A 24,151-nucleotide genomic window follows, 5' to 3' on the forward strand; every position below is an offset into this window, starting at 1 on the left:
TACATCTGTAAATTAGGTGTACAGATGAAATTGAGTCTTGAAGGGTATGAATACTTATAGTGTACTAAGATCTCTATGATCAACCAAGGTGAAATAAACTTTTTTTTTATCGCAAGTGGATTTATTGACTTAGTTGGTCAACTTCTCTTACCATTACACAATTTCACAGTATGATTACATTACACTGTCATGTACTGATAAAAGCTGGACATTAGTGAACATCTGTAAGTGCAAGTCAGGTCAGTCCAATCCAAATACATAATTTCCTAGAAACTTGAGATGCTATGTGGGACTTAAAGTGGTGCAGCATCTAAATAAAATGCTACGAGGCAAATATTACTTGTAGATTAAATTCTAAGTATATTAAGGTTAGACATTTCACCTCATTTCCTATCTAACCCAACTTCATCCCAATTTGTTAGCAACATAGTAATTAAATTAGACAGCAAACAAATTAATCCCCCAAGCAGTATAGTTGAAAATGAATCTTGAAGGGCATTAAGACTTACAGTTTGGTGGGATCTAAATGTTCAACCAAGGGACAATCAAAGCTTTTTGCATCCTGAGACCTTCCAACCAAGCCTTTCGGCTCACACTTTACAGAACATTGGCCACGATTAAATTGGCATTGGTTACAGAACTGCCCATTTTCCAGATGAGTACAAGATAAAAAGAGAGCCTGGATAGCTCAGTCGGTAGAGCATCAGACTTTTAATCTGAGGGTCCAGGGTTCAAGTCCCTGTTCAGGCGTGTATGCCTTTTAAACGATGGCAATCTATATTCTCTGTGCCATGCAAAACGTATGCTGTGAAGGATTTCCGCGATAAAAGTGAAAAAGATCATTATCATCATTTCTCAAATTGTTGATGAGGAAACAAGTGATTCTGAAGTAAATAGCCATATTATTTGAACAAAAATACAAGAAACTCCACGCATAACGCAAGATAATTTGTTGATTTAGCTGATGAACTAATCTTCACATTTTAGAAATTCACAGTATGACTGGATTATAATGCCATTACACAAGCGACATTAGTGTACATCTGTAAATTAGGTGTACAGATGAAATTGAGTCTTGAAGGGTATGAATACTTATAGTGTACTAAGATCTCTATGATCAACCAAGGTGAAATAAACTTTTTTTTTATCGCAAGTGGATTTATTGACTTAGTTGGTCAACTTCTCTTACCATTACACAATTTCACAGTATGATTACATTACACTGTCATGTACTGATAAAAGCTGGACATTAGTGAACATCTGTAAGTGCAAGTCAGGTCAGTCCAATCCAAATACATAATTTCCTAGAAACTTGAGATGCTATGTGGGACTTAAAGTGGTGCAGCATCTAAATAAAATGCTACGAGGCAAATATTACTTGTAGATTAAATTCTAAGTATATTAAGGTTAGACATTTCACCTCATTTCCTATCTAACCCAACTTCATCCCAATTTGTTAGCAACATAGTAATTAAATTAGACAGCAAACAAATTAATCCCCCAAGCAGTATAGTTGAAAATGAATCTTGAAGGGCATTAAGACTTACAGTTTGGTGGGATCTAAATGTTCAACCAAGGGACAATCAAAGCTTTTTGCATCCTGAGACCTTCCAACCAAGCCTTTCGGCTCACACTTTACAGAACATTGGCCACGATTAAATTGGCATTGGTTACAGAACTGCCCATTTTCCAGATGAGTACAAGATAAAAAGAGAGCCTGGATAGCTCAGTCGGTAGAGCATCAGACTTTTAATCTGAGGGTCCAGGGTTCAAGTCCCTGTTCAGGCGTGTATGCCTTTTAAACGATGGCAATCTATATTCTCTGTGCCATGCAAAACGTATGCTGTGAAGGATTTCCGCGATAAAAGTGAAAAAGGTCATTATCATCATTTCTCAAATTGTTGATGAGGAAACAAGTGATTCTGAAGTAAATAGCCATATTATTTGAACAAAAATACAAGAAACTCCACGCATAACGCAAGATAATTTGTTGATTTAGCTGATGAACTAATCTTCACATTTTAGAAATTCACAGTATGACTGGATTATAATGCCATTACACAAGCATGACATTAGTGTACATCTGTAAATTAGGTGTACAGATGAAATTGAGTCTTGAAGGGTATGAATACTTATAGTGTACTAAGATCTCTATAATCAACCAAGGTGAAATAAACTTTTTTTTTATCGCAAGTGGATTTATTGACTTAGTTGGTCAACTTCTCTTACCATTACACAATTTCACAGTATGATTACATTACACTGTCATGTACTGATAAAAGCTGGACATTAGTGAACATCTGTAAGTGCAAGTCAGGTCAGTCCAATCCAAATACATAATTTCCTAGAAACTTGAGATGCTATGTGGGACTTAAAGTGGTGCAGCATCTAAATAAAATGCTACGAGGCAAATATTACTTGTAGATTAAATTCTAAGTATATTAAGGTTAGACATTTCACCTCATTTCCTATCTAACCCAACTTCATCCCAATTTGTTAGCAACATAGTAATTAAATTAGACAGCAAACAAATTAATCCCCCAAGCAGTATAGTTGAAAATGAATCTTGAAGGGCATTAAGACTTACAGTTTGGTGGGATCTAAATGTTCAACCAAGGGACAAGCAAAGGTTTTTGCATCCTGAGACCTTCCAACCAAGCCTTTCGGCTCACACTTTACAGAACATTGGCCACGATTAAATTGGCATTGGTTACAGAACTGCCCATTTTCCAGATGAGTACAAGATAAAAAGAGAGCCTGGATAGCTCAGTCGGTAGAGCATCAGACTTTTAATCTGAGGGTCCAGGGTTCAAGTCCCTGTTCAAGCGTGTATGCCTTTTAAACGATGGCAATCTATATTCTCTGTGCCATGCAAAACGTATGCTGTGAAGGATTTCCGCGATAAAAGTGAAAAAGATCATTATCATCATTTCTCAAATTGTTGATGAGGAAACAAGTGATTCTGAAGTAAATAGCCATATTATTTGAACAAAAATACAAGAAACTCCACGCATAACGCAAGATAATTTGTTGATTTAGCTGATGAACTAATCTTCACATTTTAGAAATTCACAGTATGACTGGATTATAATGCCATTACACAAGCATGACATTAGTGTACATCTGTAAATTAGGTGTACAGATGAAATTGAGTCTTGAAGGGTATGAATACTTATAGTGTACTAAGATCTCTATGATCAACCAAGGTGAAATAAACTTTTTTTTTATCGCAAGTGGATTTATTGACTTAGTTGGTCAACTTCTCTTACCATTACACAATTTCACAGTATGATTACATTACACTGTCATGTACTGATAAAAGCTGGACATTAGTGAACATCTGTAAGTGCAAGTCAGGTCAGTCCAATCCAAATACATAATTTCCTAGAAACTTGAGATGCTATGTGGGACTTAAAGTGGTGCAGCATCTAAATAAAATGCTACGAGGCAAATATTACTTGTAGATTAAATTCTAAGTATATTAAGGTTAGACATTTCACCTCATTTCCTATCTAACCCAACTTCATCCCAATTTGTTAGCAACATAGTAATTAAATTAGACAGCAAACAAATTAATCCCCCAAGCAGTATAGTTGAAAATGAATCTTGAAGGGCATTAAGACTTACAGTTTGGTGGGATCTAAATGTTCAACCAAGGGACAATCAAAGCTTTTTGCATCCTGAGACCTTCCAACCAAGCCTTTCGGCTCACACTTTACAGAACATTGGCCACGATTAAATTGGCATTGGTTACAGAACTGCCCATTTTCCAGATGAGTACAAGATAAAAAGAGAGCCTGGATAGCTCAGTCGGTAGAGCATCAGACTTTTAATCTGAGGGTCCAGGGTTCAAGTCCCTGTTCAGGCGTGTATGCCTTTTAAACGATGGCAATCTATATTCTCTGTGCCATGCAAAACGTATGCTGTGAAGGATTTCCGCGATAAAAGTGAAAAAGATCATTATCATCATTTCTCAAATTGTTGATGAGGAAACAAGTGATTCTGAAGTAAATAGCCATATTATTTGAACAAAAATACAAGAAACTCCACGCATAACGCAAGATAATTTGTTGATTTAGCTGATGAACTAATCTTCACATTTTAGAAATTCACAGTATGACTGGATTATAATGCCATTACACAAGCATGACATTAGTGTACATCTGTAAATTAGGTGTACACAGTGTCGGACTGGCCTGCCGGGGAGCCGGGGTATCCCCCGGGAGGCCCTGTTGCCTGATAACCCCGCCCTCTTTGTTGGTGAGGCAGAGCAGAGAATTACCGAGTTGCGGTCAGTCTACATATGAAACGGAGACTGTCAAACTAATCCCTGCCTACAGCCAGCACGTGAGAACACTTCCTGCTCCTGAGACAGAGAGAGGCAGAAATGCTTCACAGTGACACAGATCTCAGATTACTCCTTCTGCTGTAGTTGCAGGCGTCCTGTAGTCATAAAGTTGCCATCCTAACTGCAGTGTGAGTCCGTGTAATCAGTAAGTAATAAATCGTGCAAACTTCTCTAGAGCTCTCCACTGTGTGACCTCGGAGGGAGGGAGATAAATTAGAATGGCTTCATTGCAATATACGTCTTCAGTGCCTCTATAAAAGGATCCTATTGCAGCTGACCAATGAATGGATTCCTAATAAACTAGTAACCAAATTCACTGTTTATATCATGTTCCATGTTTATTTGTTTTCAATCAATTGTGGGACTCTATTCCCTATAGAAGCATATCTTAATCAGAATAAAACACATTCAGACAGTTAGGTCCTTATAGGATTGCATCTGCTATATGCTTTAATATTAATGTTTTGCTTTTGTCCTTTGTAGTGGCATTGGATTATTATTGAGTGTACATTTTGTGGGTAGATCATTTTTTAGAGTCCTGTTTTTATTTGCCAGTGTCTAGAGTGTAATTAGATTTATGTAATATTTTAAATGTGCATATATTTTTATGCTAATAATTTTGTGGTCTCCATAGTGCTTCATGGATATATTAATTTTTAGTCTATACCCTTATATTGTGGTTTTCATATGATGAATGGTTGATCTCTAGTACTGTAGTATAGCATTTGTTTTCTGTGTACACTATGAGGGGAGAGAACACTAACCACAAAGAATGGACAGCACACAAATAGCTGATGATGATTGATTGTATTCAATTCATCCCTCCCCTTTCCCTGTCTCCCCTGTTTCACACAGTGCCCTCCATGCTGCATTTGCTCCCCTTCACTTACTTTCCTATTGACTTCTTTCTTCTCTTCTGTCTTTTCCTTCGCGGCTCCTCACTGCAAATGTCCTCTTTTTCTTTATGGACCATACTAAGGTGCTATACGTTGTCCTCCATGGCCTGACCCCATCCCCTTTAATGACTGACCACAACCCCTCTTACAGTTGGCCACACCCCATTGTAGTGGGCCCCTACCGCTGCATTTCCCCCGGTGGGCCCTTCATGTCCCAGTCCGACACTGGGTGTACAGATGAAATTGAGTCTTGAAGGGTATGAATACTTATAGTGTACTAAGATCTCTATGATCAACCAAGGTGAAATAAACTTTTTTTTTATCGCAAGTGGATTTATTGACTTAGTTGGTCAACTTCTCTTACCATTACACAATTTCACAGTATGATTACATTACACTGTCATGTACTGATAAAAGCTGGACATTAGTGAACATCTGTAAGTGCAAGTCAGGTCAGTCCAATCCAAATACATAATTTCCTAGAAACTTGAGATGCTATGTGGGACTTAAAGTGGTGCAGCATCTAAATAAAATGCTACGAGGCAAATATTACTTGTAGATTAAATTCTAAGTATATTAAGGTTAGACATTTCACCTCATTTCCTATCTAACCCAACTTCATCCCAATTTGTTAGCAACATAGTAATTAAATTAGACAGCAAACAAATTAATCCCCCAAGCAGTATAGTTGAAAATGAATCTTGAAGGGCATTAAGACTTACAGTTTGGTGGGATCTAAATGTTCAACCAAGGGACAATCAAAGCTTTTTGCATCCTGAGACCTTCCAACCAAGCCTTTCGGCTCACACTTTACAGAACATTGGCCACGATTAAATTGGCATTGGTTACAGAACTGCCCATTTTCCAGATGAGTACAAGATAAAAAGAGAGCCTGGATAGCTCAGTCGGTAGAGCATCAGACTTTTAATCTGAGGGTCCAGGGTTCAAGTCCCTGTTCAGGCGTGTATGCCTTTTAAACGATGGCAATCTATATTCTCTGTGCCATGCAAAACGTATGCTGTGAAGGATTTCCGCGATAAAAGTGAAAAAGGTCATTATCATCATTTCTCAAATTGTTGATGAGGAAACAAGTGATTCTGAAGTAAATAGCCATATTATTTGAACAAAAATACAAGAAACTCCACGCATAACGCAAGATAATTTGTTGATTTAGCTGATGAACTAATCTTCACATTTTAGAAATTCACAGTATGACTGGATTATAATGCCATTACACAAGCATGACATTAGTGTACATCTGTAAATTAGGTGTACAGATGAAATTGAGTCTTGAAGGGTATGAATACTTATAGTGTACTAAGATCTCTATGATCAACCAAGGTGAAATAAACTTTTTTTTTTATCGCAAGTGGATTTATTGACTTAGTTGGTCAACTTCTCTTACCATTACACAATTTCACAGTATGATTACATTACACTGTCATGTACTGATAAAAGCTGGACATTAGTGAACATCTGTAAGTGCAAGTCAGGTCAGTCCAATCCAAATACATAATTTCCTAGAAACTTGAGATGCTATGTGGGACTTAAAGTGGTGCAGCATCTAAATAAAATGCTACGAGGCAAATATTACTTGTAGATTAAATTCTAAGTATATTAAGGTTAGACATTTCACCTCATTTCCTATCTAACCCAACTTCATCCCAATTTGTTAGCAACATAGTAATTAAATTAGACAGCAAACAAATTAATCCCCCAAGCAGTATAGTTGAAAATGAATCTTGAAGGGCATTAAGACTTACAGTTTGGTGGGATCTAAATGTTCAACCAAGGGACAATCAAAGCTTTTTGCATCCTGAGACCTTCCAACCAAGCCTTTCGGCTCACACTTTACAGAACATTGGCCACGATTAAATTGGCATTGGTTACAGAACTGCCCATTTTCCAGATGAGTACAAGATAAAAAGAGAGCCTGGATAGCTCAGTCGGTAGAGCATCAGACTTTTAATCTGAGGGTCCAGGGTTCAAGTCCCTGTTCAGGCGTGTATGCCTTTTAAACGATGGCAATCTATATTCTCTGTGCCATGCAAAACGTATGCTGTGAAGGATTTCCGCGATAAAAGTGAAAAAGGTCATTATCATCATTTCTCAAATTGTTGATGAGGAAACAAGTGATTCTGAAGTAAATAGCCATATTATTTGAACAAAAATACAAGAAACTCCACGCATAACGCAAGATAATTTGTTGATTTAGCTGATGAACTAATCTTCACATTTTACAAATTCACAGTATGACTGGATTATAATGCCATTACACAAGCATGACATTAGTGTACATCTGTAAATTAGGTGTACAGATGAAATTGAGTCTTGAAGGGTATGAATACTTATAGTGTACTAAGATCTCTATGATCAACCAAGGTGAAATAAACTTTTTTTTTATCGCAAGTGGATTTATTGACTTAGTTGGTCAACTTCTCTTACCATTACACAATTTCACAGTATGATTACATTACACTGTCATGTACTGATAAAAGCTGGACATTAGTGAACATCTGTAAGTGCAAGTCAGGTCAGTCCAATCCAAATACATAATTTCCTAGAAACTTGAGATGCTATGTGGGACTTAAAGTGGTGCAGCATCTAAATAAAATGCTACGAGGCAAATATTACTTGTAGATTAAATTCTAAGTATATTAAGGTTAGACATTTCACCTCATTTCCTATCTAACCCAACTTCATCCCAATTTGTTAGCAACATAGTAATTAAATTAGACAGCAAACAAATTAATCCCCCAAGCAGTATAGTTGAAAATGAATCTTGAAGGGCATTAAGACTTACAGTTTGGTGGGATCTAAATGTTCAACCAAGGGACAATCAAAGCTTTTTGCATCCTGAGACCTTCCAACCAAGCCTTTCGGCTCACACTTTACAGAACATTGGCCACGATTAAATTGGCATTGGTTACAGAACTGCCCATTTTCCAGATGAGTACAAGATAAAAAGAGAGCCTGGATAGCTCAGTCGGTAGAGCATCAGACTTTTAATCTGAGGGTCCAGGGTTCAAGTCCCTGTTCAGGCGTGTATGCCTTTTAAACGATGGCAATCTATATTCTCTGTGCCATGCAAAACGTATGCTGTGAAGGATTTCCGCGATAAAAGTGAAAAAGGTCATTATCATCATTTCTCAAATTGTTGATGAGGAAACAAGTGATTCTGAAGTAAATAGCCATATTATTTGAACAAAAATACAAGAAACTCCACGCATAACGCAAGATAATTTGTTGATTTAGCTGATGAACTAATCTTCACATTTTAGAAATTCACAGTATGACTGGATTATAATGCCATTACACAAGCATGACATTAGTGTACATCTGTAAATTAGGTGTACAGATGAAATTGAGTCTTGAAGGGTATGAATACTTATAGTGTACTAAGATCTCTATGATCAACCAAGGTGAAATAAACTTTTTTTTTTATCGCAAGTGGATTTATTGACTTAGTTGGTCAACTTCTCTTACCATTACACAATTTCACAGTATGATTACATTACACTGTCATGTACTGATAAAAGCTGGACATTAGTGAACATCTGTAAGTGCAAGTCAGGTCAGTCCAATCCAAATACATAATTTCCTAGAAACTTGAGATGCTATGTGGGACTTAAAGTGGTGCAGCATCTAAATAAAATGCTACGAGGCAAATATTACTTGTAGATTAAATTCTAAGTATATTAAGGTTAGACATTTCACCTCATTTCCTATCTAACCCAACTTCATCCCAATTTGTTAGCAACATAGTAATTAAATTAGACAGCAAACAAATTAATCCCCCAAGCAGTATAGTTGAAAATGAATCTTGAAGGGCATTAAGACTTACAGTTTGGTGGGATCTAAATGTTCAACCAAGGGACAATCAAAGCTTTTTGCATCCTGAGACCTTCCAACCAAGCCTTTCGGCTCACACTTTACAGAACATTGGCCACGATTAAATTGGCATTGGTTACAGAACTGCCCATTTTCCAGATGAGTACAAGATAAAAAGAGAGCCTGGATAGCTCAGTCGGTAGAGCATCAGACTTTTAATCTGAGGGTCCAGGGTTCAAGTCCCTGTTCAGGCGTGTATGCCTTTTAAACGATGGCAATCTATATTCTCTGTGCCATGCAAAACGTATGCTGTGAAGGATTTCCGCGATAAAAGTGAAAAAGGTCATTATCATCATTTCTCAAATTGTTGATGAGGAAACAAGTGATTCTGAAGTAAATAGCCATATTATTTGAACAAAAATACAAGAAACTCCACGCATAACGCAAGATAATTTGTTGATTTAGCTGATGAACTAATCTTCACATTTTACAAATTCACAGTATGACTGGATTATAATGCCATTACACAAGCATGACATTAGTGTACATCTGTAAATTAGGTGTACAGATGAAATTGAGTCTTGAAGGGTATGAATACTTATAGTGTACTAAGATCTCTATGATCAACCAAGGTGAAATAAACTTTTTTTTTATCGCAAGTGGATTTATTGACTTAGTTGGTCAACTTCTCTTACCATTACACAATTTCACAGTATGATTACATTACACTGTCATGTACTGATAAAAGCTGGACATTAGTGAACATCTGTAAGTGCAAGTCAGGTCAGTCCAATCCAAATACATAATTTCCTAGAAACTTGGGATGCTATGTGGGACTTAAAGTGGTGCAGCATCTAAATAAAATGCTACGAGGCAAATATTACTTGTAGATTAAATTCTAAGTATATTAAGGTTAGACATTTCACCTCATTTCCTATCTAACCCAACTTCATCCCAATTTGTTAGCAACATAGTAATTAAATTAGACAGCAAACAAATTAATCCCCCAAGCAGTATAGTTGAAAATGAATCTTGAAGGGCATTAAGACTTACAGTTTGGTGGGATCTAAATGTTCAACCAAGGGACAATCAAAGCTTTTTGCATCCTGAGACCTTCCAACCAAGCCTTTCGGCTCACACTTTACAGAACATTGGCCACGATTAAATTGGCATTGGTTACAGAACTGCCCATTTTCCAGATGAGTACAAGATAAAAAGAGAGCCTGGATAGCTCAGTCGGTAGAGCATCAGACTTTTAATCTGAGGGTCCAGGGTTCAAGTCCCTGTTCAGGCGTGTATGCCTTTTAAACGATGGCAATCTATATTCTCTGTGCCATACAAAACGTATGCTGTGAAGGATTTCCGCGATAAAAGTGAAAAAGGTCATTATCATCATTTCTCAAATTGTTGATGAGGAAACAAGTGATTCTGATGTAAATAGCCATATTTTTTGAACAAAAATACAAGAAACTCCACGCATAACGCAAGATAATTTGTTGATTTAGCTGATGAACTAATCTTCACATTTTACAAATTCACAGTATGACTGGATTATAATGCCATTACACAAGCATGACATTAGTGTACATCTGTAAATTAGGTGTACAGATGAAATTGAGTCTTGAAGGGTATGAATACTTATAGTGTACTAAGATCTCTATGATCAACCAAGGTGAAATAAACTTTTTTTTTATCGCAAGTGGATTTATTGACTTAGTTGGTCAACTTCTCTTACCATTACACAATTTCACAGTATGATTACATTACACTGTCATGTACTGATAAAAGCTGGACATTAGTGAACATCTGTAAGTGCAAGTCAGGTCAGTCCAATCCAAATACATAATTTCCTAGAAACTTGAGATGCTATGTGGGACTTAAAGTGGTGCAGCATCTAAATAAAATGCTACGAGGCAAATATTACTTGTAGATTAAATTCTAAGTATATTAAGGTTAGACATTTCACCTCATTTCCTATCTAACCCAACTTCATCCCAATTTGTTAGCAACATAGTAATTAAATTAGACAGCAAACAAATTAATCCCCCAAGCAGTATAGTTGAAAATGAATCTTGAAGGGCATTAAGACTTACAGTTTGGTGGGATCTAAATGTTCAACCAAGGGACAAGCAAAGGTTTTTGCATCCTGAGACCTTCCAACCAAGCCTTTCGGCTCACACTTTACAGAACATTGGCCACGATTAAATTGGCATTGGTTACAGAACTGCCCATTTTCCAGATGAGTACAAGATAAAAAGAGAGCCTGGATAGCTCAGTCGGTAGAGCATCAGACTTTTAATCTGAGGGTCCAGGGTTCAAGTCCCTGTTCAGGCGTGTATGCCTTTTAAACGATGGCAATCTATATTCTCTGTGCCATACAAAACGTATGCTGTGAAGGATTTCCGCGATAAAAGTGAAAAAGGTCATTATCATCATTTCTCAAATTGTTGATGAGGAAACAAGTGATTCTGAAGTAAATAGCCATATTTTTTGAACAAAAATACAAGAAACTCCACGCATAACGCAAGATAATTTGTTGATTTAGCTGATGAACTAATCTTCACATTTTACAAATTCACAGTATGACTGGATTATAATGCCATTACACAAGCATGACATTAGTGTACATCTGTAAATTAGGTGTACAGATGAAATTGAGTCTTGAAGGGTATGAATACTTATAGTGTACTAAGATCTCTATGATCAACCAAGGTGAAATAAACTTTTTTTTTATCGCAAGTGGATTTATTGACTTAGTTGGTCAACTTCTCTTACCATTACACAATTTCACAGTATGATTACATTACACTGTCATGTACTGATAAAAGCTGGACATTAGTGAACATCTGTAAGTGCAAGTCAGGTCAGTCCAATCCAAATACATAATTTCCTAGAAACTTGAGATGCTATGTGGGACTTAAAGTGGTGCAGCATCTAAATAAAATGCTACGAGGCAAATATTACTTGTAGATTAAATTCTAAGTATATTAAGGTTAGACATTTCACCTCATTTCCTATCTAACCCAACTTCATCCCAATTTGTTAGCAACATAGTAATTAAATTAGACAGCAAACAAATTAATCCCCCAAGCAGTATAGTTGAAAATGAATCTTGAAGGGCATTAAGACTTACAGTTTGGTGGGATCTAAATGTTCAACCAAGGGACAAGCAAAGGTTTTTGCATCCTGAGACCTTCCAACCAAGCCTTTCGGCTCACACTTTACAGAACATTGGCCACGATTAAATTGGCATTGGTTACAGAACTGCCCATTTTCCAGATGAGTACAAGATAAAAAGAGAGCCTGGATAGCTCAGTCGGTAGAGCATCAGACTTTTAATCTGAGGGTCCAGGGTTCAAGTCCCTGTTCAGGCGTGTATGCCTTTTAAACGATGGCAATCTATATTCTCTGTGCCATGCAAAACGTATGCTGTGAAGGATTTCCGCGATAAAAGTGAAAAAGGTCATTATCATCATTTCTCAAATTGTTGATGAGGAAACAAGTGATTCTGAAGTAAATAGCCATATTATTTGAACAAAAATACAAGAAACTCCACGCATAACGCAAGATAATTTGTTGATTTAGCTGATGAACTAATCTTCACATTTTAGAAATTCACAGTATGACTGGATTATAATGCCATTACACAAGCATGACATTAGTGTACATCTGTAAATTAGGTGTACAGATGAAATTGAGTCTTGAAGGGTATGAATACTTATAGTGTACTAAGATCTCTATGATCAACCAAGGTGAAATAAACTTTTTTTTTTATCGCAAGTGGATTTATTGACTTAGTTGGTCAACTTCTCTTACCATTACACAATTTCACAGTATGATTACATTACACTGTCATGTACTGATAAAAGCTGGACATTAGTGAACATCTGTAAGTGCAAGTCAGGTCAGTCCAATCCAAATACATAATTTCCTAGAAACTTGAGATGCTATGTGGGACTTAAAGTGGTGCAGCATCTAAATAAAATGCTACGAGGCAAATATTACTTGTAGATTAAATTCTAAGTATATTAAGGTTAGACATTTCACCTCATTTCCTATCTAACCCAACTTCATCCCAATTTGTTAGCAACATAGTAATTAAATTAGACAGCAAACAAATTAATCCCCCAAGCAGTATAGTTGAAAATGAATCTTGAAGGGCATTAAGACTTACAGTTTGGTGGGATCTAAATGTTCAACCAAGGGACAATCAAAGCTTTTTGCATCCTGAGACCTTCCAACCAAGCCTTTCGGCTCACACTTTACAGAACATTGGCCACGATTAAATTGGCATTGGTTACAGAACTGCCCATTTTCCAGATGAGTACAAGATAAAAAGAGAGCCTGGATAGCTCAGTCGGTAGAGCATCAGACTTTTAATCTGAGGGTCCAGGGTTCAAGTCCCTGTTCAGGCGTGTATGCCTTTTAAACGATGGCAATCTATATTCTCTGTGCCATGCAAAACGTATGCTGTGAAGGATTTCCGCGATAAAAGTGAAAAAGGTCATTATCATCATTTCTCAAATTGTTGATGAGGAAACAAGTGATTCTGAAGTAAATAGCCATATTATTTGAACAAAAATACAAGAAACTCCACGCATAACGCAAGATAATTTGTTGATTTAGCTGATGAACTAATCTTCACATTTTACAAATTCACAGTATGACTGGATTATAATGCCATTACACAAGCATGACATTAGTGTACATCTGTAAATTAGGTGTACAGATGAAATTGAGTCTTGAAGGGTATGAATACTTATAGTGTACTAAGATCTCTATAATCAACCAAGGTGAAATAAACTTTTTTTTATCGCAATTGGATTTATTGACTTAGTTGGTCAACTTCTCTTACCATTACACAATTTCACAGTATGATTACATTACACTGTCATGTACTGATAAAAGCTGGACATTAGTGAACATCTGTAAGTGCAAGTCAGGTCAGTCCAATCCAAATACATAATTTCCTAGAAACTTGAGATGCTATGTGGGACTTAAAGTGGTGCAGCATCTAAATAAAATGCTACGAGGCAAATATTACTTGTAGATTAAATTCTAAGTATATTAAGGTTAGACATTTCACCTCATTTCCTATCTAACCCAACTTCATCCCAATTTGTTAGCAACATAGTAATTAAATTAGACAGCAAACAAATTAATCCCCCAAGCAGTATAGTTGAAAATGAATCTTGAAGGGCATTAAGACTTACAGTTTGGTGGGATCTAAATGTTCAACCAAGGGACAATCAAAGCTTTTTGCATCCTGAGACCTTCCAACCAAGCCTTTCGGCTCACACTTTACAGAACATTGGCCACGATTAAATTGGCATTGGTTACAGAACTGCCCATTTTCCAGATGAGTACAAGATAAAAAGAGAGCCTGGATAGCTCAGTCGGTAGAGCATCAGACTTTTAATCTGAGGGTCCAGGGTTCAAGTCCCTGTTCAGGCGTGTATGCCTTTTAAACGATGGCAATCTATATTCTCTGTGCCATACAAAACGTATGCTGTGAAGGATTTCCGCGATAAAAGTGAAAAAGGTCATTATCATCATTTCTCAAATTGTTGATGAGGAAACAAGTGATTCTGAAGTAAATAGCCATATTTTTTGAACAAAAATACAAGAAACTCCACGCATAACGCAAGATAATTTGTTGATTTAGCTGATGAACTAATCTTCACATTTTACAAATTCACAGTATGACTGGATTATAATGCCATTACACAAGCATGACATTAGTGTACATCTGTAAATTAGGTGTACAGATGAAATTGAGTCTTGAAGGGTATGAATACTTATAGTGTACTAAGATCTCTATGATCAACCAAGGTGAAATAAACTTTTTTTTTTATCGCAAGTGGATTTATTGACTTAGTTGGTCAACTTCTCTTACCATTACACAATTTCACAGTATGATTACATTACACTGTCATGTACTGATAAAAGCTGGACATTAGTGAACATCTGTAAGTGCAAGTCAGGTCAGTCCAATCCAAATACATAATTTCCTAGAAACTTGAGATGCTATGTGGGACTTAAAGTGGTGCAGCATCTAAATAAAATGCTACGAGGCAAATATTACTTGTAGATTAAATTCTAAGTATATTAAGGTTAGACATTTCACCTCATTTCCTATCTAACCCAACTTCATCCCAATTTGTTAGCAACATAGTAATTAAATTAGACAGCAAACAAATTAATCCCCCAAGCAGTATAGTTGAAAATGAATCTTGAAGGGCATTAAGACTTACAGTTTGGTGGGATCTAAATGTTCAACCAAGGGACAATCAAAGCTTTTTGCATCCTGAGACCTTCCAACCAAGCCTTTCGGCTCACACTTTACAGAACATTGGCCACGATTAAATTGGCATTGGTTACAGAACTGCCCATTTTCCAGATGAGTACAAGATAAAAAGAGAGCCTGGATAGCTCAGTCGGTAGAGCATCAGACTTTTAATCTGAGGGTCCAGGGTTCAAGTCCCTGTTCAGGCGTGTATGCCTTTTAAACGATGGCAATCTATATTCTCTGTGCCATGCAAAACGTATGCTGTGAAGGATTTCCGCGATAAAAGTGAAAAAGGTCATTATCATCATTTCTCAAATTGTTGCTGAGGAAACAAGTGATTCTGAAGTAAATAGCCATATTATTTGAACAAAAATACAAGAAACTCCACGCATAACGCAAGATAATTTGTTGATTTAGCTGATGAACTAATCTTCACATTTTAGAAATTCACAGTATGACTGGATTATAATGCCATTACACAAGCATGACATTAGTGTACATCTGTAAATTAGGTGTACAGATGAAATTGAGTCTTGAAGGGTATGAATACTTATAGTGTACTAAGATCTCTATAATCAACCAAGGTGAAATAAACTTTTTTTTTATCGCAAGTGGATTTATTGACTTAGTTGGTCAACTTCTCTTACCATTACACAATTTCACAGTATGATTACATTACACTGTTATGTACTGATAAAAGCTGGACATTAGTGAACATCTGTAAGTGCAAGTCAGGTCAGTCCAATCCAAATACATAATTTCCTAGAAACTTGAGATGCTATGTGGGACTTAAAGTGGTGCAGCATCTAAATAAAATGCTACAAGGCAAATATTACTTGTAGATTAAATTCTAAGTATATTAAGGTTAGACATTTCACCTCATTTCCTATCTAACCCAACTTCATCCCAATTTGTTAGCAACATAGTAATTAAATTAGACAGCAAACAAATTAATCCCCCAAGCAGTATAGTTGAAAATGAATCTTGAAGGGCATTAAGACTTACAGTTTGGTGGGATCTAAATGTTCAACCAAGGGACAATCAAAGCTTTTTGCATCCTGAGACCTTCCAACCAAGCCTTTCGGCTCACACTTTACAGAACATTGGCCACGATTAAATTGGCATTGGTTACAGAACTGCCCATTTTCCAGATGAGTACAAGATAAAAAGAGAGCCTGGATAGCTCAGTCGGTAGAGCATCAGACTTTTAATCTGAGGGTCCAGGGTTCAAGTCCCTGTTCAGGCGTGTATGCCTTTTAAACGATGGCAATCTATATTCTCTGTGCCATGCAAAACGTATGCTGTGAAGGATTTCCGCGATAAAAGTGAAAAAGGTCATTATCATCATTTCTCAAATTGTTGATGAGGAAACAAGTGATTCTGAAGTAAATAGCCATATTATTTGAACAAAAATACAAGAAACTCCACGCATAACGCAAGATAATTTGTTGATTTAGCTGATGAACTAATCTTCACATTTTAGAAATTCACAGTATGACTGGATTATAATGCCATTACACAAGCATGACATTAGTGTACATCTGTAAATTAGGTGTACAGATGAAATTGAGTCTTGAAGGGTATGAATACTTATAGTGTACTAAGATCTCTATAATCAACCAAGGTGAAATAAACTTTTTTTTTATCGCAAGTGGATTTATTGACTTAGTTGGTCAACTTCTCTTACCATTACACAATTTCACAGTATGATTACATTACACTGTCATGTACTGATAAAAGCTGGACATTAGTGAACATCTGTAAGTGCAAGTCAGGTCAGTCCAATCCAAATACATAATTTCCTAGAAACTTGAGATGCTATGTGGGACTTAAAGTGGTGCAGCATCTAAATAAAATGCTACGAGGCAAATATTACTTGTAGATTAAATTCTAAGTATATTAAGGTTAGACATTTCACCTCATTTCCTATCTAACCCAACTTCATCCCAATTTGTTAGCAACATAGTAATTAAATTAGACAGCAAACAAATTAATCCCCCAAGCAGTATAGTTGAAAATGAATCTTGAAGGGCATTAAGACTTACAGTTTGGTGGGATCTAAATGTTCAACCAAGGGACAATCAAAGCTTTTTGCATCCTGAGACCTTCCAACCAAGCCTTTCGGCTCACACTTTACAGAACATTGGCCACGATTAAATTGGCATTGGTTACAGAACTGCACATTTTCCAGATGAGTACAAGATAAAAAGAGAGCCTGGATAGCTCAGTCGGTAGAGCATCAGACTTTTAATCTGAGGGTCCAGGGTTCAAGTCCCTGTTCAGGCATGTATGCCTTTTAAACGATGGCAATCTATATTCTCTGTGCCATGCAAAACGTATGCTGTGAAGGATTTCCGCGATAAAAGTGAAAAAGATCATTATCATCATTTCTCAAATTGTTGATGAGGAAACAAGTGATTCTGAAGTAAATAGCCATATTATTTGAACAAAAATACAAGAAACTCCACGCATAACGCAAGATAATTTGTTGATTTAGCTGATGAACTAATCTTCACATTTTAGAAATTCACAGTATGACTGGATTATAATGCCATTACACAAGCATGACATTAGTGTACATCTGTAAATTAGGTGTACAGATGAAATTGAGTCTTGAAGGGTATGAATACTTATAGTGTACTAAGATCTCTATAATCAACCAAGGTGAAATAAACTTTTTTTTTATCGCAAGTGGATTTATTGACTTAGTTGGTCAACTTCTCTTACCATTACACAATTTCACAGTATGATTACATTACACTGTCATGTACTGATAAAAGCTGGACATTAGTGAACATCTGTAAGTGCAAGTCAGGTCAGTCCAATCCAAATACATAATTTCCTAGAAACTTGAGATGCTATGTGGGACTTAAAGTGGTGCAGCATCTAAATAAAATGCTACGAGGCAAATATTACTTGTAGATTAAATTCTAAGTATATTAAGGTTAGACATTTCACCTCATTTCCTATCTAACCCAACTTCATCCCAATTTGTTAGCAACATAGTAATTAAATTAGACAGCAAACAAATTAATCCCCCAAGCAGTATAGTTGAAAATGAATCTTGAAGGGCATTAAGACTTACAGTTTGGTGGGATCTAAATGTTCAACCAAGGGACAATCAAAGCTTTTTGCATCCTGAGACCTTCCAACCAAGCCTTTCGGCTCACACTTTACAGAACATTGGCCACGATTAAATTGGCATTGGTTACAGAACTGCACATTTTCCAGATGAGTACAAGATAAAAAGAGAGCCTGGATAGCTCAGTCGGTAGAGCATCAGACTTTTAATCTGAGGGTCCAGGGTTCAAGTCCCTGTTCAGGCGTGTATGCCTTTTAAACGATGGCAATCTATATTCTCTGTGCCATGCAAAACGTATGCTGTGAAGGATTTCCGCGATAAAAGTGAAAAAGATCATTATCATCATTTCTCAAATTGTTGATGAGGAAACAAGTGATTCTGAAGTAAATAGCCATATTATTTGAACAAAAATACAAGAAACTCCACGCATAACGCAAGATAATTTGTTGATTTAGCTGATGAACTAATCTTCACATTTTAGAAATTCACAGTATGACTGGATTATAATGCCATTACACAAGCATGACATTAGTGTACATCTGTAAATTAGGTGTACAGATGAAATTGAGTCTTGAAGGGTATGAATACTTATAGTGTACTAAGATCTCTATAATCAACCAAGGTGAAATAAACTTTTTTTTATCGCAAGTGGATTTATTGACTTAGTTGGTCAACTTCTCTTACCATTACACAATTTCACAGTATGATTACATTACACTGTCATGTACTGATAAAAGCTGGACATTAGTGAACATCTGTAAGTGCAAGTCAGGTCAGTCCAATCCAAATACATAATTTCCTAGAAACTTGAGATGCTATGTGGGACTTAAAGTGGTGCAGCATCTAAATAAAATGCTACGAGGCAAATATTACTTGTAGATTAAATTCTAAGTATATTAAGGTTAGACATTTCACCTCATTTCCTATCTAACCCAACTTCATCCCAATTTGTTAGCAACATAGTAATTAAATTAGACAGCAAACAAATTAATCCCCCAAGCAGTATAGTTGAAAATGAATCTTGAAGGGCATTAAGACTTACAGTTTGGTGGGATCTAAATGTTCAACCAAGGGACAATCAAAGCTTTTTGCATCCTGAGACCTTCCAACCAAGCCTTTCGGCTCACACTTTACAGAACATTGGCCACGATTAAATTGGCATTGGTTACAGAACTGCCCATTTTCCAGATGAGTACAAGATAAAAAGAGAGCCTGGATAGCTCAGTCGGTAGAGCATCAGACTTTTAATCTGAGGGTCCAGGGTTCAAGTCCCTGTTCAGGCGTGTATGCCTTTTAAACAATGGCAATCTATATTCTCTGTGCCATGCAAAACGTATGCTGTGAAGGATTTCCGCGATAAAAGTGAAAAAGGTCATTATCATCATTTCTCAAATTGTTGATGAGGAAACAAGTGATTGTGAAGTAAATAGCCATATTATTTGAACAAAAATACAAGAAACTCCACGCATAACGCAAGATAATTTGTTGATTTAGCTGATGAACTAATCTTCACATTTTACAAATTCACAGTATGACTGGATTATAATGCCATTACACAAGCATGACATTAGTGTACATCTGTAAATTAGGTGTACAGATGAAATTGAGTCTTGAAGGGTATGAATACTTATAGTGTACTAAGATCTCTATGATCAACCAAGGTGAAATAAACTTTTTTTTTATCGCAAGTGGATTTATTGACTTAGTTGGTCAACTTCTCTTACCATTACACAATTTCACAGTATGATTACATTACACTGTCATGTACTGATAAAAGCTGGACATTAGTGAACATCTGTAAGTGCAAGTCAGGTCAGTCCAATCCAAATACATAATTTCCTAGAAACTTGAGATGCTATGTGGGACTTAAAGTGGTGCAGCATCTAAATAAAATGCTACGAGGCAAATATTACTTGTAGATTAAATTCTAAGTATATTAAGGTTAGACATTTCACCTCATTTCCTATCTAACCCAACTTCATCCCAATTTGTTAGCAACATAGTAATTAAATTAGACAGCAAACAAATTAATCCCCCAAGCAGTATAGTTGAAAATGAATCTTGAAGGGCATTAAGACTTACAGTTTGGTGGGATCTAAATGTTCAACCAAGGGACAATCAAAGCTTTTTGCATCCTGAGACCTTCCAACCAAGCCTTTCGGCTCACACTTTACAGAACATTGGCCACGATTAAATTGGCATTGGTTACAGAACTGCCCATTTTCCAGATGAGTACAAGATAAAAAGAGAGCCTGGATAGCTCAGTCGGTAGAGCATCATTTCTCAAATTGTTGATGAGGAAACAAGTGATTTTGAAGTAAATAGCCATATTATTTGAACAAAAATACAAGAAACTCCACGCATAACACAAGATAATTTGTTGATTTAGCTGATGAACTAATCTTCACATTTTACAAATTCACAGTATGACTGGATTATAATGCCATTACACAAGCATGACATTAGTGTACATCTGTAAATTAGGTGTACAGATGAAATTGAGTCTTGAAGGGTATGAATTTATATGAATAAATTAGACAGCAAACAAATTAATCCCCCAAGCAGTATAGTTGAAAATGAATCTTGAAGGGCATTAAGACTTACAGTTTGGTGGGATCTAAATGTTCAACCAAGGGACAATCAAAGGTTTTTGCATCCTGAGACCTTCCAACCAAGCCTTTCGGCTCACACTTTACAGAACATTGGCCACGATTAAATTGGCATTGGTTACAGAACTGCCCATTTTCCAGATGAGTACAAGATAAAAAGAGAGCCTGGATAGCTCAGTCGGTAGAGCATCAGACTTTTAATCTGAGGGTCCAGGGTTCAAGTCCCTGTTCAGGCGTGTATGCCTTTTAAACGATGGCAATCTATATTCTCTGTGCCATGCAAAACGTATGCTGTGAAGGATTTCCGCGATAAAAGTGAAAAAGGTCATTATCATCATTTCTCAAATTGTTGATGAGGAAACAATTGATTCTGAAGTAAATAGCCATATTATTTGAACAAAAATACAAGAAACTCCACGCATAACGCAAGATAATTTGTTGATTTAGCTGATGAACTAATCTTCACATTTTACAAATTCACAGTATGACTGGATTATAATGCCATTACACAAGCATGACATTAGTGTACATCTGTAAATTAGGTGTATAGATGAAATTGAGTCTTGAAGGGTATGAATACTTATAGTGTACTAAGATCTCTATAATCAACCAAGGTGAAATAAACTTTTTTTTTATCGCAAGTGGATTTATTGACTTAGTTGGTCAACTTCTCTTACCATTACACAATTTCACAGTATGATTACATTACACTGTCATGTACTGATAAAAGCTGGACATAAGTGAACATCTGTAAGTGCAAGTCAGGTCAGTCCAATCCAAATACATAATTTCCTAGAAACTTGAGATGCTATGTGGGACTTAAAGTGGTGCAGCATCTAAATAAAATGCTACGAGGCAAATATTAGTTGTAGATTAAATTCTAAGTATATTAAGGTTAGACATTTCACCTCATTTCCTATCTAACCCAACTTCATCCCAATTTGTTAGCAACATAGTAATTAAATTAGACAGCAAACAAATTAATCCCCCAAGCAGTATAGTTGAAAATGAATCTTGAAGGGCATTAAGACTTACAGTTTGGTGGGATCTAAATGTTCAACCAAGGGACAATCAAAGCTTTTTGCATCCTGAGACCTTCCAACCAAGCCTTTCGGCTCACACTTTACAGAACATTGGCCACGATTAAATTGGCATTGGTTACAGAACTGCCCATTTTCCAGATGTGTACAAGATAAAAAGAGAGCCTGGATAGCTCAGTCGGTAGAGCATCAGACTTTTAATCTGAGGGTCCAGGGTTCAAGTCCCTGTTCAGGCGTGTATGCCTTTTAAACGATGGCAATCTATATTCTCTGTGCCATACAAAACGTATGCTGTGAAGGATTTCCGCGATAAAAGTGAAAAAGGTCATTATCATCATTTCTCAAATTGTTGATGAGGAAACAAGTGATTCTGAAGTAAATAGCCATATTATTTGAACAAAAATACAAGAAACTCCACGCATAACGCAAGATAATTTGTTGATTTAGCTGATGAACTAATCTTCACATTTTACAAATTCACAGTATGACTGGATTATAATGCCATTACACAAGCATGACATTAGTGTACATCTGTAAATTAGGTGTACAGATGAAATTGAGTCTTGAAGGGTATGAATACTTATAGTGTACTAAGATCTCTATGATCAACCAAGGTGAAATAAACTTTTTTTTTATCGCAAGTGGATTTATTGACTTAGTTGGTCAACTTCTCTTACCATTACACAATTTCACAGTATGATTACATTACACTGTCATGTACTGATAAAAGCTGGACATTAGTGAACATCTGTAAGTGCAAGTCAGGTCAGTCCAATCCAAATACATAATTTCCTAGAAACTTGAGATGCTATGTGGGACTTAAAGTGGTGCAGCATCTAAATAAAATGCTACGAGGCAAATATTACTTGTAGATTAAATTCTAAGTATATTAAGGTTAGACATTTCACCTCATTTCCTATCTAACCCAACTTCATCCCAATTTGTTAGCAACATAGTAATTAAATTAGACAGCAAACAAATTAATCCCCCAAGCAGTATAGTTGAAAATGAATCTTGAAGGGCATTAAGACTTACAGTTTGGTGGGATCTAAATGTTCAACCAAGGGACAAGCAAAGGTTTTTGCATCCTGAGACCTTCCAACCAAGCCTTTCGGCTCACACTTTACAGAACATTGGCCACGATTAAATTGGCATTGGTTACAGAACTGCCCATTTTCCAGATGAGTACAAGATAAAAAGAGAGCCTGGATAGCTCAGTCGGTAGAGCATCATTTCTCAAATTGTTGATGAGGAAACAAGTGATTTTGAAGTAAATAGCCATATTATTTGAACAAAAATACAAGAAACTCCACGCATAACACAAGATAATTTGTTGATTTAGCTGATGAACTAATCTTCACATTTTACAAATTCACAGTATGACTGGATTATAATGCCATTACACAAGCATGACATTAGTGTACATCTGTAAATTAGGTGTACAGATGAAATTGAGTCTTGAAGGGTATGAATTTATATGAATAAATTAGACAGCAAACAAATTAATCCCCCAAGCAGTATAGTTGAAAATGAATCTTGAAGGGCATTAAGACTTACAGTTTGGTGGGATCTAAATGTTCAACCAAGGGACAATCAAAGGTTTTTGCATCCTGAGACCTTCCAACCAAGCCTTTCGGCTCACACTTTACAGAACATTGGCCACGATTAAATTGGCATTGGTTACAGAACTGCCCATTTTCCAGATGAGTACAAGATAAAAAGAGAGCCTGGATAGCTCAGTCGGTAGAGCATCAGACTTTTAATCTGAGGGTCCAGGGTTCAAGTCCCTGTTCAGGCGTGTATGCCTTTTAAACGATGGCAATCTATATTCTCTGTGCCATGCAAAACGTATGCTGTGAAGGATTTCCGCGATAAAAGTGAAAAAGGTCATTATCATCATTTCTCAAATTGTTGATGAGGAAACAATTGATTCTGAAGTAAATAGCCATATTATTTGAACAAAAATACAAGAAACTCCACGCATAACGCAAGATAATTTGTTGATTTAGCTGATGAACTAATCTTCACATTTTACAAATTCACAGTATGACTGGAT

The 24,151-nt window shown here is 36.3% G+C and overlaps 20 non-coding genes across 20 annotated transcripts; all 20 read left to right on the top strand.

Moving 5' to 3' along the window:
* Nucleotides 1–677: 677 nt before the first annotated feature.
* TRNAK-UUU (transfer RNA lysine (anticodon UUU)) lies at nt 678–750 on the top strand. The gene has a single exon. It is a non-coding gene; the product is annotated as a tRNA-Lys (tRNA).
* Nucleotides 751–1,715: 965 nt separating this feature from the next.
* Nucleotides 1,716–1,788, top strand: TRNAK-UUU (transfer RNA lysine (anticodon UUU)). Its single transcript has one exon. It is a non-coding gene; the product is annotated as a tRNA-Lys (tRNA).
* Nucleotides 1,789–3,795: 2,007 nt separating this feature from the next.
* On the top strand, nt 3,796–3,868 carry TRNAK-UUU (transfer RNA lysine (anticodon UUU)). The gene has a single exon. It is a non-coding gene; the product is annotated as a tRNA-Lys (tRNA).
* Nucleotides 3,869–6,134: 2,266 nt separating this feature from the next.
* Nucleotides 6,135–6,207, top strand: TRNAK-UUU (transfer RNA lysine (anticodon UUU)). Its single transcript has one exon. It is a non-coding gene; the product is annotated as a tRNA-Lys (tRNA).
* Nucleotides 6,208–7,175: 968 nt separating this feature from the next.
* TRNAK-UUU (transfer RNA lysine (anticodon UUU)) lies at nt 7,176–7,248 on the top strand. The gene has a single exon. It is a non-coding gene; the product is annotated as a tRNA-Lys (tRNA).
* A 967-nt stretch (nt 7,249–8,215) lies between these two features.
* On the top strand, nt 8,216–8,288 carry TRNAK-UUU (transfer RNA lysine (anticodon UUU)). Its single transcript has one exon. It is a non-coding gene; the product is annotated as a tRNA-Lys (tRNA).
* Nucleotides 8,289–9,256: 968 nt separating this feature from the next.
* Nucleotides 9,257–9,329, top strand: TRNAK-UUU (transfer RNA lysine (anticodon UUU)). The gene has a single exon. It is a non-coding gene; the product is annotated as a tRNA-Lys (tRNA).
* Nucleotides 9,330–10,296: 967 nt separating this feature from the next.
* TRNAK-UUU (transfer RNA lysine (anticodon UUU)) lies at nt 10,297–10,369 on the top strand. Its single transcript has one exon. It is a non-coding gene; the product is annotated as a tRNA-Lys (tRNA).
* Nucleotides 10,370–11,336: 967 nt separating this feature from the next.
* Nucleotides 11,337–11,409, top strand: TRNAK-UUU (transfer RNA lysine (anticodon UUU)). Its single transcript has one exon. It is a non-coding gene; the product is annotated as a tRNA-Lys (tRNA).
* Nucleotides 11,410–12,376: 967 nt separating this feature from the next.
* On the top strand, nt 12,377–12,449 carry TRNAK-UUU (transfer RNA lysine (anticodon UUU)). The gene has a single exon. It is a non-coding gene; the product is annotated as a tRNA-Lys (tRNA).
* Nucleotides 12,450–13,417: 968 nt separating this feature from the next.
* Nucleotides 13,418–13,490, top strand: TRNAK-UUU (transfer RNA lysine (anticodon UUU)). The gene has a single exon. It is a non-coding gene; the product is annotated as a tRNA-Lys (tRNA).
* A 966-nt stretch (nt 13,491–14,456) lies between these two features.
* TRNAK-UUU (transfer RNA lysine (anticodon UUU)) lies at nt 14,457–14,529 on the top strand. The gene has a single exon. It is a non-coding gene; the product is annotated as a tRNA-Lys (tRNA).
* A 968-nt stretch (nt 14,530–15,497) lies between these two features.
* TRNAK-UUU (transfer RNA lysine (anticodon UUU)) lies at nt 15,498–15,570 on the top strand. The gene has a single exon. It is a non-coding gene; the product is annotated as a tRNA-Lys (tRNA).
* A 967-nt stretch (nt 15,571–16,537) lies between these two features.
* On the top strand, nt 16,538–16,610 carry TRNAK-UUU (transfer RNA lysine (anticodon UUU)). Its single transcript has one exon. It is a non-coding gene; the product is annotated as a tRNA-Lys (tRNA).
* A 967-nt stretch (nt 16,611–17,577) lies between these two features.
* Nucleotides 17,578–17,650, top strand: TRNAK-UUU (transfer RNA lysine (anticodon UUU)). Its single transcript has one exon. It is a non-coding gene; the product is annotated as a tRNA-Lys (tRNA).
* A 967-nt stretch (nt 17,651–18,617) lies between these two features.
* On the top strand, nt 18,618–18,690 carry TRNAK-UUU (transfer RNA lysine (anticodon UUU)). Its single transcript has one exon. It is a non-coding gene; the product is annotated as a tRNA-Lys (tRNA).
* Nucleotides 18,691–19,656: 966 nt separating this feature from the next.
* On the top strand, nt 19,657–19,729 carry TRNAK-UUU (transfer RNA lysine (anticodon UUU)). The gene has a single exon. It is a non-coding gene; the product is annotated as a tRNA-Lys (tRNA).
* Nucleotides 19,730–21,218: 1,489 nt separating this feature from the next.
* TRNAK-UUU (transfer RNA lysine (anticodon UUU)) lies at nt 21,219–21,291 on the top strand. The gene has a single exon. It is a non-coding gene; the product is annotated as a tRNA-Lys (tRNA).
* A 967-nt stretch (nt 21,292–22,258) lies between these two features.
* TRNAK-UUU (transfer RNA lysine (anticodon UUU)) lies at nt 22,259–22,331 on the top strand. Its single transcript has one exon. It is a non-coding gene; the product is annotated as a tRNA-Lys (tRNA).
* Nucleotides 22,332–23,820: 1,489 nt separating this feature from the next.
* On the top strand, nt 23,821–23,893 carry TRNAK-UUU (transfer RNA lysine (anticodon UUU)). Its single transcript has one exon. It is a non-coding gene; the product is annotated as a tRNA-Lys (tRNA).
* Nucleotides 23,894–24,151: the final 258 nt, after the last annotated feature.

This window comes from Mixophyes fleayi, unplaced genomic scaffold (genome assembly GCF_038048845.1).
Source record: "Mixophyes fleayi isolate aMixFle1 unplaced genomic scaffold, aMixFle1.hap1 Scaffold_128, whole genome shotgun sequence".
In the NCBI taxonomy this organism is placed as follows: domain Eukaryota; kingdom Metazoa; phylum Chordata; class Amphibia; order Anura; family Limnodynastidae; genus Mixophyes; species Mixophyes fleayi.